Source organism: Hibiscus syriacus, unplaced genomic scaffold (assembly GCF_006381635.1).
Source record: "Hibiscus syriacus cultivar Baekdansim isolate YM2019G1 unplaced genomic scaffold, ASM638163v2 tig00116962_pilon, whole genome shotgun sequence".
Lineage (NCBI taxonomy): Eukaryota > Viridiplantae > Streptophyta > Magnoliopsida > Malvales > Malvaceae > Hibiscus > Hibiscus syriacus.
The window spans coordinates 2,090,252-2,106,811 of NW_024063488.1; positions in this window are offsets into that span (position 1 = coordinate 2,090,252).

Genomic DNA, 16,560 nt, shown 5'->3' on the forward strand with positions numbered 1-16,560 from the left:
CAAAGCATATAAAGCGTATGTAATAAATTTATCATTATCTCTTTAATAGTCTTATTTTCATTCTCTATCTTTTAGTCATATGTTCTTGTACCTATCCTTCTTAACCAAGCTGCATACACATCTCCATCATATCATATATATCATTTCACACCATAAAGATTAGAAACAAAGCACACAATATCATACAAGGTTCTTTTATATCATCTTCTTTATTAGCCCATGTACACATGTGAGAACTATAGATATGTGAGTCTATAGAGGTTGTGCACTAATGCTGTCACCACAGCTTGTATAAATGAACTGAAGTGCCACGTAGAATTGCACCTAAGTGCCGCGTAGAAATGCACCGAAGTGCCATATAAGATGTCCCTAAGGACCACGTAGAAAATTCCTTAAGAATCATATACATATGCTAAGGACCAAATATGTGTCTCAGAGACCTCATACATACATGTTCCAAAGAATACATATATATCCTGAAGGACCGCGTAGACCCTCGACTCTTGGCATGCCAACTATACCCCTAACTCTTATGACACATATCATGGGCATTATCTTTTATATCCTTTTTCATATTCATATAAACATATCACATATACATATAAACTCGTAGCTTCATTCACATATAAATGTAATCACGTAGTTCATGTAAATTCTCATATCATTTCTTATTCATTGTATCACATGGCATATAACACTTCTCTTGTGTTCCTATAAACAAGTCATATCCTATGACTTATATCTTTTCATATAATTTATGCTTTAATCTCTTATATTCACTTGATTCAATATCATTTAACTTGTTTCACTTTCTCATATCACATATACTTTCTCTTTCATATATCAAATGTCCTGTATCATATATTGTAATCGTGTAAACATATCTCTTTAATATAATTTACATAGTAATGCCCTATATTTATATCATATAATGATTTAACCTAAGTCATCCTTTATAAAGTTATAATACATGTTTGTTGAAAGCATTTTGATATTTCGATATAACAAATTAAGTTAAATGAATTTTAAGATTTTCCAAATGATTTTCTAAGTATATTCGATATAATTATTCAAATATCAAAACATTACTCCAAATATTTCAAAAATCATTTTTAATCCTTACTTAAGTGTAAAATTAAGTTTTAATCTTAAAACAATTTCAAAATAATCTTTCAAAGTATTTCGAACCATTTCAAAGCCAAAAATTCCAGATTGCTCATAGGGAACCGATTCCCCCCCAAGGGGGTACCGATTCCCCCCTGAATAGTTTGGCTCCGAGATTTCCAGAATGCTCGGAGGGAACCGATTCTCCCATAGGGGGTACCGATTCCCCCTGTTCAACGGTCGAAATATTTAAATTTTACACTTAGAGAACCGATTCCCTATGAGGGGGAACCGATTCCCCCCACGCTCCAAGCTGTTTTATTAATTGTTTTCACACTAAACGGCTATATGATCTTCACTAATCATCCCCAACGTTCATAAGTGATTCAAGGTGTATTTAAACAAGTTCTGAAGCCCTTGATCAATAAGAAATTATAGAGAAACAATAGAGAAAGCATCAAACACCAAGTTTGTGCAAATCAAGCTAATTTTCCTTTCAATATTCATCTTGCTTTCAAAGAACACATTTGTGCTCATTTGTAATTATTTGTGAGTGTTCTTTTCTTGTTCTAGAATTGTGCAAATCTTACCTTGTGAGGTTTTCCTTGTAAGTTTGCAAATTTGTAATCTTCTCTTTGGGAAAGAGTGTTCTCAAGAATTGGGGTATATTCTTGAGGGTATTGTAAGGTTATCTCTTTGGCCTCAAAAGAAAGAACAAATTAGTGAATTTGTTGGAAAATCCTTAGTGTGGATAGCTAAGGTAGTGGACGTAGACTTTGATTGAGAAAGTCGAACCACTCTAAATCGCTGTGCAATTACTTTCAATTTTCTGCAAAAGCTTCCACCAAATTTTAATTGCCATTCACCCCCCTCTTGGCCAATTCCGTCAATCGATTAACTCAACATTGGTATCAGAGCCTAACTCATTTGAAGGTTTAATCGCCTCTTGAGTCGATCCGGAAGAGTTAAATCGATAAAGATGTCCACTTTCGGTTCATTCTCCATGGAAGAATCCATACCAATTGACGTGCCTCCACACTTCAATGGAACAAATTATCGTCATTGGAAGAGGTGTATGATAATATTCATCAAAGCATTTGATATGGAAGCTTGGATGATAATTAAGAAAGGATATTCTTCTCCTACTAAGAAGGCAAAGAAGTGGAGTATTCAAGAACGGAATGAAGCTCAACAAAACTCAAAGGCTATGCACATGTTGTGTTGTGCAATTGATCCTAATGTATATAAGGAGTTTCTCTTGTTCAAGTGCCAAGAAAATGTGGGATAAGCTTGAGGAGATCTATAGAAAAGGAAGAAGAAGAACCATAAAAGTGATGTCTCTATTAGCTCTCACAGAGCCAAAGGTATCTTCTAACTCAAATATATCAAATTCAAAATCTTTTAATGAGTTACAAGATGCTTATGATAAATTATTTTCGGAGTTTGAGACCATGAACTCCAAATACAATAAATTGATTTCTAAATTTAATGCTAAAAATGATCTTCTTTTGAAAGCTAAAACAAACTTGGAAAATCAAAATGAATGTTGAGAAAGTTAGAGCTTTCAAAATAAAATCTGAAAACTTTGAAAAAGAAATTTTCAAATTAAACAATTTCTTCTAGAAATGAAAATGGATTTTGAAAATCAAAATGAAATCTTGAAGAAGGATTTAGAACTCTCAAAAATGAAATTTGAAAGTATTGAAAAAGAAAATTTCAATTTAAAAGATAGCTTGAATGTTTAACAAAGAAAAGAGATCATTCTAAATAATTCATCTAGTTCAATAATGACAATATGTTCACATTGTCATTATCATGGTCATAAGGAACATACTTGTCCTTTAAAGAAAGGAAAACGATTTAAAATAAGACAAGTATGGATTCCAAAAGGAACAAGAGGCATTGAAACTAATGTTCAAGGATCCAAAGCAATTTGGATACCAAAATCTACTTAAATGTCTCTTGTAGGTGTGTGGGAGCAATGGTGATGAAGTTGATGATATTCAAGATGCTCTAGCCACACATGAAAAAGTAATGGGTAACCTCTGAACTTAATTTTTTTTATTTGGTTGCTCATTTATTCTATGCATGCATGAGGTTTTAAATGTTAAATAATTCTAAATGATTATGTTTTGTCTCATGTATGTTGAAAAATATTGTATGATGAACATAATAATTTTTGGTAATGTTTTATAAACTCTAGTTCATCATATTAATTTTTGGTCAAAATTGTTTTAAAATGTAATTGATATCTCTTTAACAATTGATATCGATTTTTCAAGAACTTTGGTTTTGCAAAATTTTGACCTTAAATTTTTCTTAATGATTATGCATTTTTTTTAAATATTATAAAGTTTTAATGCATAACATTTTCAAAAACTTTATGCATGTGCTCTTAATCTCGATTATCAACATTGCATAATGTTTTGTATGTGAATGGATTAAAGCATAATCTGATTAGATGAATTTGACAAAAGATACAATGTCTTATTTTTAAATTAAGTGTTTGCAAAATTGATTGACATTGCATCTACTTTGATTATGCTTGTTGGTCATAAAATAGGAAACATATACATGGTGCATTTAGATTCTATTGATATGACTAATTTGTGCCTAGTTGCTAAGGATGAACATGATAGTTGGTTATGGCATAGGAGACTAGGACATGCTAGTATAAGTGTTTTGCAACGGCTAATTCAAGGTGATTTAGTTCGAGGGTTGCCTAAGCTTCAATTTGATAATGATAAAATCTGTGATGCTTGTGCTAAAGGAAAACAAAAGCGAGTTTCTTTTAAATCCATTAATGACGTATCAACTAGTAGAGTATTACAATTGATCCACATAGATCTTTTTGGGCCAACTAGGACTACTAGCTTGGGTGGAAAACAATATGCTTTTGTCTTGGTAGATGACTGTTCTAGATATACTTGGGTTCTATTTTTAAGTACTAAAGATGAATCATTAGAACAATTCATCACATTTTCAAAAGTAATCCAAAACGATAAAGGTTACTCTATAACTAGTGTTAGGAGTGATCATGGCACTGAATTTGAAAATCTTGGATTTACTGAGTTTTGTAATTCTAATGGTATTAGCCATAATTTTTCAGCACCTAGAACTCCTCAACAAAATGGAGTTGTTGAGAGGAAAAATCGAACTTTAGAAGAAATGGCTAGAACCATGCTTTGTGAAAATAATTTGCCAAAATATTTTTGGGCGGAAGCCACAATACCGCTTGTTATGTTATAAATCGAGTAATGATTAGGCCAATTTTAAAGAAACTCCATATGAAATTTTCAAAAATAAAAAGCCTAACATTAGTTATTTTCATCCTTTTGGATGTAAATGTTTTGTTTTAAACAACGGTAAAGAAAACCTTGGCAAATTTGATGCTAAAAGTGATGAAGAAATTTTTCTGGGTTATTCCTTAAATTCTAAAGCTTATCGAGTATTTAATAAAAGAACTTTAGTTGTAGAAGAGTCTATGCATGTTGTTTTCGATGATATCCCCTTCCGAGGAAGGTTCTTGTGTGAATGATGATGTAGGTGTTATAAATACAATGACGTTAGACATGACGTTGGAGAACCATCATCAAAGAAAGAACGAAAATGAGGAAACTCGTTATCTTCTTGAGAATCCAACCATTGAAGAAAAGGAAGTATCTATCCAAGAGTACAACTATGTCAAGGATGGTGAAATTATAGGCATCCATCAAAAGGGTAACAACTCGATCTTCTCTTAGAAATATTGTAATTATGTTACATTTATCTCATGCATAGAGCCTAAGAATATTAAAGAGCATTAAATGATGACATTGGATTATGGCTATGCAAGAAGAGTTAAATCAATTTGAGAGAAGTAAAGTATGGACATTAGTTGAAAGGCCTAGTAATAAATCTACTGTAGTACTAGATGGGTATTTAGGAATAAGCTTGATGAGAGTGGTAATATAGTGAAACAAGACTAGACTTGTTGCTCAAGGGTATACCAAGAAGAGGGCATAGACTATGATGAAACATATGCTCCCGTAGCTAGGATGGAAGCAATTAGAATGTTATTAGCATTTGCATGTTTTCATGATTTAAATTAATCAAGGATGTTAAAAGTGTATTTTTAAATGGTTTTATAAAAGAAGAAGTGTATGTGGAACAACCTCCAGGTTTTGAAGATTCAAATTTCCAGATCATGTTCTTAAATTGACAAAGCTCTTTATGGTTTAAAACAAGCTCCTAGAGCTTGGTATGAAATATTGACAAATTTTTTAATTGAAAAAGGTTTTTCAAAAGGAAAGGTTGACACTATATTGTTTTTAAAGCATAAAGGTAAATATTTATTAGTAGTTCAAATTTATGTTGATGATATAATATTTGGTTCTACTAATGATGTTCTTTGCCAAGAATTTTCTAAGCTAATGCAAAGTGAGTTTGAGATGAGCATGATGGGGGAGCTCTCATTTTTCTTGGGACTCCAAATCAAGCAAAGAAAAGATGGCATCTTCATTAATCAAGCTAAGTACGTCAAAGATATGCTCAAGAAGTTTGGACTGGAAAATGGTAAACTTCATGACACTCCAATGAGCTCTCCAACAAAGCTTGACTTAGTTGAAGGAGGTAAATGTGTAGATGTTAAATTATATAGGTCGATGATTGGCTCTTTGCTTTATCTAACTGCAAGTAGACCGGACATTATGTTTAGTATTTGCTTATGTGCTAGATTTCAATCATGTCCTAAGGAATCACATTTACTAGCTGTTAAGAGAATCTTTAGATAACTTAAGGACACTCCTAGTTTAGGACTTTGGTATCCTAGAGACTCTAGTTTTAGCTTGCATGCCTTCTCTGATGCGGATTATGGAGGATGTAAATTAGATAAGAAAAGCACCTCCGGTACTTGCCAATTCCTTGAAAATATGTTGATTTCTTGGTTTTCAAAGAAACAAAATTGTGTTGCATTATCTACCACTGAAGCGTAATATATTTCAGCCGGTAGTTGTTGTGCACAAGTTTTATGGATGAAACAACAACTTTTTTATTATGGAATTGAAGTATGTACTATTCCTATCAAGTGTGACAATACTAGTGCTATTTGTCTCACTAAAAATCCCATCCAACACTCTAGACTAAACACATTGAAATTAGACATCACTTCATTAGAGACCATGTCACTAAGGAAGATGTAGTTCTAGAATTTGTTGATACTTTGCATCAATTAGCAGATATTTTTACAAAACCCTTAGATAAGGAAAGGTTTTGGACACTTAGGAGAGAATTAGGTTTAACTGACCAATCTTCACTTAGTGTTTAAAATAATTCAGCACTTTTAATAAATACTGAAAAATGCTCATAATAATTTTTATTGCATTCATTGCTATTAGTTAGGGGAGTTTATGATTCTTGATGAAATTAATTTTATGTTCAAATATTGATTAAAGATTAATTTAATTGTTTGAACATAATTATTTTTCAATATATGAGTTGCCTAAACCACCAGAGAAGATTAATTTAGCATTTTGTGTGCTTAAAAATCGGATTTTAGCATTTTGGTGCAGAGGGAATCGATCCCCCCCAAGAGGGAACCGATTCCCCCTTTGAAGGGGAACCGATTCCCCCCACAGGGGAATCGATACCCCCTTGGGGTTCTGTTAAAATCGAGTAGAACACCCCAAAACCCCAAAACCCTCTTATTTTTCTTCTTACCGCCGTTCCCTCTCAACTTTTTCCCTATCTCCATTCTTGCCTCAAATCAATGATATTAATCAGAATTAGAATCAAATATCATCTTCTAAACCTGTTGGAATCATTAAAATCGTGCAAACAACATCTAAATCCCCTCAATCTTCATCTTTCAAGGTAAATTTTTCTAAACTCTCTATTTCATTGATTTGAACATAGGATTAGTTTTAATTAGTTCTAGGTTGAAATAGTGATCGGGCATTGATGTTTAATGATTAGAAACTAGATGTTACAACAAATTTCATCAAAACACAAGAATTTTATAAATTTTAAAATTTCGAAATTAAAAAAAATGTTAATTTTCAAATTATTGTGTTTTGATTAAATTATGTTGTTATGAAACTATATATATATATATATATATTGTTTCTCAAAACCATATTTGTCAAAAGTTTTTCAAAACTTTGCCCAATAGATTGATTTAGCGAACCTTGAAATATTGAGACTCAATTGAGTTTCGGGATTAATTGAATTGCATACATTTGTTTTTAAATTGCAGGTTATCCAATCTATTCCGATTTCCTTTACCATGTCCAATCCTAAACGTGCTAGGTCTTCATCTAGTCGTTCTAGTCGTCAACCAAATTCACCTCCAAATCCTCCTCCTATTTCTCAAATCCTATTCCAAATCTTGATCCTAACTTGACTATCCAAAATCTTGTTTCAATCAGTCGGTCCTAAAGATTATCGTTTTTGGTTTTACCAATATTTGACTCGTATAAGATTAGGGAGAACGTATCCCATCTCTTCAAGCTATGGTTGCTATTAACTTTAAATATCTCCCTATCTTGCACGAATGGAAATTTGATAAACTTTTCGAACTTGAACCCGTTGTCTATCATCAACTTGTTCGTATCTTCTATTGTAATGCCGTTTGTATCAAAAATCGTGACAAAACCAAAACCATAGGAGTACGTTCCTACCTCCTAGGTCAATATTTCCATCTTGATCCGGCTTACATAGCCAATGCCTTAGGCTTGGATAATGAAGGTTTATCAAATGAAAAATAAGTTTTAGGCTCTCGATATAAACAAAATGATAGTGCAAGTGTTCTAGATCTTCATGAGCATTTTCTTCATCTCATGATCACTTGGTGGTTTCGACCATCCGGGGTCGTTATTCTACTCTCAAGCTTTAGATCTTTGGTGTTGCATTGTTTTGAACACAATATAAAAATAAACCTTTCCGAGATTATCTTTGCTGAGATTGTTGAAACCGTTAACCTAGTGCCAAATAAGAAACTCTGTTCTTCACTAGTTTACGGTTGTATCCTAGTATCTCTTTTCTAAAGCCGAGCTTCGAGTTGGCCTAGATGCCTCCTTTCCTCTTAAGAAACAAATCAATCTTCTTTCTTTAACAAGAGCGGATAGTCAAAGATAAAAATCGGTGAATGGGTTCGTTCTTCTGCAACTACTCCGGGAGCTAGTTCTTCACGAGCTCCACTCGAAGCTGACGATATCCAGAGTTTGAACATTAATGAGGGATATCGATGAAGCCGAAGATGAGCCTGAGCAACCAGAGGAGCACGCACAACAATCGACTAAAATGCCTCCATATTTTCAATCCTTTATGGAGACATTTAATTTCCGATATGCGACCATGGATTCGCGCTTTACTTCTATAGAGTCCCATTTATCCCAGGGAGCTCAACAATTAGAGATTCTCCGAGAGATGCGCACAAACAACGCTTCAATGAATGAACGTATTGATGCACTCTCACACGAGATGGCCGCTATGCGAGCTCGTTTTCCTCCCCCGATCCTCCTACGATTTTGATTCTATATTTGCTTGAACTCCAACTTATTGTTTTAACATTTTGAATATTTTGGAATGTTTGAATTTGTGGATTGTGAATTTGTTTGGATTTATGGATGGTGTAACTTATATGTTTGGTGTGATTTATTCATTATTGCATCATTTACATCATTATAGCAATATGACCAATTTTACCATATCACATTGTTTATGAATATTGATTGGAACTAATGGCTAACATTCTCTTGATTGTGATCTTAGCAGCTTATGCATACATATACCTAATCAATTGCTAAATGATTTTCACATTTCTTTGAATCTTTTTGATTTAACAAAAAGGGGAGAAGTGTGTGTTTTTAAAATGATAAATGGGAGAAGTGTTAAAGTAAGGGGGAGTAATTTCAAAACTTGATTTCAAAATCTTAAAATTACTAAAATGTTTTGTTATATCAAAAAGGGGGAGATTGTTGAAATCATTTTGATATTTCGATATAACAAATTAAGTTAAATGAATTTTAAGATTTTTCAAATGATTTTCTAAGTATATTCGATATAATTATTCGAATATCAAAACATACTCCAAATTTCAAAAATCATTTTTAATCCTTACTTAAGTGTAAAATTAAGTTTTAATCTTAAAATAATTTCAAAATAATCTTCAAGTATTTCGAACTATTTCAAAGCCAAAAATTCCAGATTGCTCATAGGGAACCGATTCCCCCCCAAGGGGGTACCGATTCCCCCCTGAATGGTTTGGCTCCGAGATTTCCAGAATGCTCGGAGGGAACCGATTCCCCCATAGGGGAACCGATTCCCCCCTGTTCAATGGTCGAAATATTTGAATTTTACACTTAGGGAACCGATTCCCTATGAGGGGGAACCGATTCCCCCCATGCTCCAAGTTGTTTTATTAATTGTTTTCACACTAAAATGGCTATATGATCTTCACTAATCATCCCCCAACGTTCATAAGTGATTCAAGGTGTATTTAAACAAGTTCTGAAGCCCTTAATCAATAAGAAATTATAGAGAAACAAGAGAGAAGCATCAAACCAAGTTTGTGCAAATCAAGCCAATTTTCCTTTCATATTCATCTTGCTTTCAAGAACACCATTTGTGCTCATTTGTAATTATTTGTGATTTTCTTTTCTTGTTCTAGAATTGTGCAAACATCTTACCTTGTGAGGTTTTCCTTGTAAGTTTGTAAATTTGTAATCTTCTCTTTGGGAAAGAGTGTTCTCAAGAATTGGGGTATATTCTTGAGGGTGTTGTAAGGTTATCTCTTTGGCCTCAAAAGAAAGAACAAATTAGTGAATTTGTTGGAAAATCCTTAGTGTGGATAGCTAAGGTAGTGGACATAGACTTTGATTGAGAAAGTCAAACCACTCTAAATCGTTGTGCAATTACTTTCAATTTTCTGCAAAAGCTTCCACCAAATTTTTAATTGCCAATTCACCCCCCCTTGGCCAATTCCGTCAATCGATTAACTCAACAATGTTCAATAATCTCATTCTATCCTATAAATAATTTCTACTTATCTTACTCACTTCCCCTTTTACTTACTTTATAAACCATAGTTTTCTTTAACTATAAATCTTCCCTATATAACTTATGTATCCTTATTTATTCATATGCCCTCAAATTTATACTATCATCATAGAGTCTTCTAACCTTTCTCGTGTAATCACCTATACCATGTAATGACTTATACTTGATTATTTTATGCTCACTTGTTCATTACATTCCTTATGTCTCTATCATATAATTATTTCATGTTCTTCCATTATTACATTTTAGTGTTTTACACAAATCCTATGGCATATACAAAGCATATCAATATTTTTCGTTATGCATACATACAATTGATGTAAACATATAATCACATAATATAACAACACATAATCTTATTCATGACTTCATGCATTATTCTAGGAATAGACTCATCGCCAGTCTTATTTCCATTAAACAATAATGTCCCTATTATGCACTCACCTGGCCTCACTAATCAATACCGATCTGTTATCTTTCCTTGATCGATCTTACTTGCCAAGTTTCGGAACTTGTTTAAGCTCTGCATCTACATAGTAATTCATTGATACTTATCAATATATTAATTAATATATTCTAAACTATCATTCCTTTTGCTAAAAGAAAAGCCATTTTCATCTTTTAATGAAGGTATGCATCGATGCACCACACCTTGCATCGATGTATAAATCCTATTCGATATTTACATTTAAGGGGGTGCATCGATGCACTACTTGTGCATCGATGCACTGATGGCATTCGATGTTCGTATTTTAAAAGAGTGCATCGATGCACTTTAGGTGCATCGATACACCTTGAACAATTTCTGGGATTTATCCTTGATGCATCGATGCACATTAATGTGCATCGATGCACATAGCCCAGAAATGTTATTTTAGCACGAAAATCTCTTTATAATCCTCTCAACATTTTATATTTCACCTCCTTTTATATCCATAACTTGCATACACTTACTTAAACTAATTATTATCCATTCAATACTTCTAAAACTTAGAAATCCAATTCTCCATATGGAATTTAAGAATCTCACTCAAATTCCAACATGTTCAAATTTTAATTCTAACACTTCCTATTCCTTAATTAGCTTGATGACAAGTCAAATACCACTTCCAATTCTTATTATGAACTCTAATCCAAGATTTCACTTTTCTACTTCATTTCTTTAATTCTGTATGTACTCCTCATCTTATTGTTTTAAGATAATATAAGCTTTCCTTAAGCTTAGTTATCATCTAATGATCATAACCCAGTCTTAAATTCAGTTAAATATTAACCAACAAAAAATCTTACCTTTGCTCTTAGCTTCCACACGTGAAGAAGAAAGGAGAAGAAGAGAACTCTGGAACTAGAACCTTGTCTCCCTTCATTTCCACGAGTTATCTCCTCTGTAAAGGAGGAAAAAATCTTCCTTGTGAAATTACTATTATACCCTTCAACATTTCCATAATTATCATCTAATCCAATAAGGAAATTATTCCTATTTAAGTCATTGAACTTTTAACTTGATTCGAAATCGAGCACATAGTTTTCAAAATTTACAATTTAGTTACTTACCCTGATTTTGGGATGTTACACAAATGCAGATAAAAAATCTTGATGGCGATGCATCTGGTTCTCAAAACGTTAAAACATCATAAACGTATCGGACTTATGATTTGGGTGGTATATAGGAAATGAAACCAAATGAAACCAGAAATCTCGAGAATTGAAGGATACAACTTTTAATAATAATAAAAATAATTGAAGGATACACATGTATAAAGTATCGATACTTAGCTAAATTAACAATGCAAACAGTAAAAGTCTACCGGTGAAATGAAAATAGGTGTAAATGTCAAGTATCACCACTTGTTATTTACGACTATTTTCATTATACTATAACACTTTTATCCGTTTACATTGTTAATTTTCCTATTACTTTAAAGTAATAGGTTTCGAAATTACAAGTACTAATACTTTTTATTTACGTGTGTATCCTTCAATTTTTTATTATTAAAAGATGTACCGTTCAATTCTCGATAATTTTGGTTGTATTTGGTTGCATTTCCCGTGTACCACCTAAACCATTAGTCTGTTATGCTTTTGATGCTTTAAATGTTTGAGAAGAAGATGCATCCCCTTCGAGATTTTAAATATGCATATGCTTCTACATCAGGTATGTTTCTCTTAGACGGTTTCAGTTTACGATTATCCTATCTTCATGAGCTGGATGAAATGAATTCGATCCGGAAGACATTATTCACATATCGAATCTTCTAGCATGTGCCTCAAAATTATGATGGTCGAGATTTTCCTTACGTTTCATGTTTGTTGATTGCTCCGAATATATCACAACATTTGATCTCTGAAGCATTGTTGGTTGATTGGTCGAGATTTTTTGAAGACTTGTTGGTTGATTGTTCCATATCATTTGATAGAAGATGAATGAGTTATTACAGTATTCAACACCTTCTCCAAGTATCGGCATATTTAGGACATATTTAGGTTTGTACAATTAATAAATACCAAATGCAATAAATTTAACTGGACGTGTCGATACCACTAATGAAAATATCGATACTTTGATTATAAGTTTATACACGTTACTATAAATATGGATACGTGTTGTGCCGATATCGATACTTTTATTCCAGTACGCTTGTAAAAACAATTTGCACACCAAATGTATCGATACACATTATTAAAGTATTGATTTTTATAATTTCAAAACAATGTATGCAAAGTATGAAAATATCTAAGTTTCAATACTATTTAGGTTTGTATCGATACTTTTATTCCAGTATGGTTCTCAAACAATTTGTATGCAAAAAAGTATTGATACATATATAACAAGTATCGATACTTAGAATTTTGAAACCATTTTCTTTAAAATAATAGGTAAATATGCAATGGAAACGGTAAAAATCTATCGGTTTAATGATAATGTGTAATACCCCAAAAATTTAGACAATGACCAAAATGCAAATTTTGAAAGTTTAATGGTCAAAGTAGAAATTTAGGGGAAAACTTAGGGAATTAAGTGATAATTTCCTAAAAAGAATTTTTATTCCATAAATAGATGGTTTACTCTTGATAGTGGAGTTATAGAAACCATATATTTTGGATTTGGAATTTTAGTAAAGAAAAACTAGAAAGGGTTAAAGCCGGTATGGAAATCGGTATTTCAGATCGAATTGAAATTTTAAAAAAAATTGAAGGATGTTATAAAATGGTTGGAAATATTATTTAATATTTTGGATCAGAGAAATTTGGTCTGAAAATGTGCAAATTTTCAGATTTAACCGAAATAGTGGAATTTAGTGACTAAAACGCAAGATTTGAAAATTCAAGGTGAATTTCAGAAGTCAAAGTCAAAATAATTTATGTTTGACTTTGTAATATGATAATAATCAGATGGCTTGGTTTTATGGTGATTATGGAGATTCATTAATGGCAAAAATGGAATTTCCTATTGAATTGAATAAAATAATTCTATTATAAGATATGTGCTAGATTTATTTAATATTATAGTATTATGATGGGGAAGCATTTTCAGCTCATCTTCTTCTCCAAGCCATGGGTTTCTCTTAAGGTAAGAGAAAAATTTCAACTCAATTTTTCAAGCAATTTACTTAGGATTTTGAGTAAGTTGTAAAAATAAAATTGTTATATGCGAAAAACGCCATCTTTTGGTACCAATATTGTATGAAATTAAAATGCATTGATCACTGAATTTTGTATATGATTTTTTACCATGAATGTTATTTCGGGTATGAACTACCCCATTGTTAAATTATGATAATATACTTTGCCATGGATGGATTAAATAAAATTGATTATATGCCCAAGTATGATATTGAGGATCAGTGGTATTAATGGCATTCCATAGAGTCTAGAAGCTACAATATTAGGTAGCACTAGAGTGTCTAGAGAAGGCACATAGTGCAGGCCTTAGTGTCTAGTGAAGACACAATACAAACACTACGGTGTACTTGGTGGGTAAATCCTGACCTCAGCACTACGGTGCATTCTTAGGTGAGCAAAAGCTCAACCTCAGCACTTCGGTGCAATATTTGACTCCTATACCGGGTTCCTCATACAGTTATATTATGGGCTATGATTTATGGTTTATTGGTTAATAAATGGTAAGTATGCAAATAAGCTTACGAGCTTATGAATAATGGCAAGTATATTGATAAAATAAACTTACGAGCTTATGGAATTTAAATGGTAAGTATTTTGGTAAAATAAGCTTACGAACTTATGGGGGAAAAAAGGTCAGAGTTTTTATATTATATTGTTCATGGTAAAATATTTGATATATATCAGTAAAATGATTTTATGGAAATTTGATTTTGACATTGAAAATCATGCATGAATTGTATTGCACTGTTAAATGTTTTAATTGTCTCACTAAGTTTATACTTAGCGTGTGATGATTTTCACGCGTAGGTAAAAAGCAAAGAATAAGAATAAAGAGTTCAGAACGACATCAAGCATCGAAAGGTATATTTCAATATCAGTAAGACATCCTACTATGGAATTTGATTTTAGATAGTGGCATGTAATTTGGAAATGTTTAATTTAATTGTTGAATAAATTTTTGGGAACTTTTATAGTGATGAAAGGTTAATTTTTATGAAATTATATGTATTTTCGGAAGTTACTGTAGCATGAACAGTAACCACGTTTTAAGCAAAAAAAATTCCAGTATGTAAAAGGGGTACTGATTCCCCCTAACAGGGAACCGATTCCCCCACTGTTCACTGTTCACAGGTATTGTTCACTATTCATAAAAAAATCTTTCGAATTAAATTGGTTACAACGAAATATGATTTATATGATATGATATTTTTATAATATCATTTACCATTTTAAGAAAATAAATTTTAAATAAATCGAGAACAAATTGAGAAATGGTTTTTAGAAATTAGGATAACATCTATAATCTGTATAGGTATAATTATACGGGTTATGGGTGTGACATAATAAGCGTAAACATAAAGTATCGATATGTATTATATAAGTATCGATACTTTTATTCTAGTATGCATCTAAAACAAATTGCATGTAAAAAACATCGATACACATATAACAAGTATCGATACTTGGACTTTCAAAACCTATTACTTTAAAGTAGTAGGTAAATTTACAATGTAAACGGTCAAAATCTATCGATTTAATGATAATGGGCATAAATATAAAGTATCGATACTTATTATATATGTACCAATATTGTTATTCCAGTATGCATCTCAAACAATTTGTTCGCAAAAAGTATCGCTACACATATAACAAGTATCACTACATAATGCAAATGATACAAATCTACCTGTTTAATGATAATAGGCATAAACATAAAGTACTGATACATATTATATAGGTATCGATATTGTTATAATCGGTATGCATCTCAAACAATTTGCACGCAAAAAGTCTCGATACACATACAACAAGTATCGATACTTGGACTTTTGAAACCTATTACTTTAAAGTAATAGGTAAATTAACAATGTAAACCGTAAAAATATATCGGTTTATTGATAATAGACGTAAACATAAAATATATATACGTTTAATATAGGTATCGATAATTTTATTCCAGTATGATTCCCAAACAATTTACACGTCAAAAGCATCGATACACATGTACAAAGTATCGATGCTTGGAATTTCGAAACCTATTACTATAAAGTAATAGGTAAATTAACAATATAAAGGGTAAAAGTTTTATCGGTATAATGATAATAGGCGTATATACCAAGTATCGATACTTTATAGATAGGTATTGATATTGTTATTAGTATGCTTCTCAACAATTTGCACGCTAAATGTATCGATACACATGTCCAAAGTATCGATACACGTAATTTCGAAACTGATTACTTTAAAATAATAAGTAAATTTACAATGTAAATGATAAAAGTCTACCGATATATTGATAATAGGCGTAAATACCAGATATTGATACTGTCTATATAAGTATCGATACTTTCATTCCAGTATGTTTCTTAAACAATTTGCACGTAAAATGTATCAATAAACATATATAAAGTATCGATACTTATAATTTCGAAACCTATTACTTTAAAGTAATAGGTTAATTTACAATGAAAACGGTAAAAGTATAATTGTATAATGATAATAGGAGTAAACATCAAGTATCGTTCCGTGGAATTTCGAAACATATTATTTTAAAGTAATAGGTAAATTAACAATGTACACGGTAAACATTTCTACTGGTATAATGAAAATAGGCGTAAATGTACAAGTATCGATATTGTCATATAAATATCAATTTTTATAATTTCGATACAAGTAATAGGTAAATTAACAATATATAATGTAATTTATTGATAATATTGAAAAAATCAATTAATTAATCTATTTTGTTATTGTCAGGTTTCTAAGGTCCATCATCTTTAAACAGACGCTGCCTAT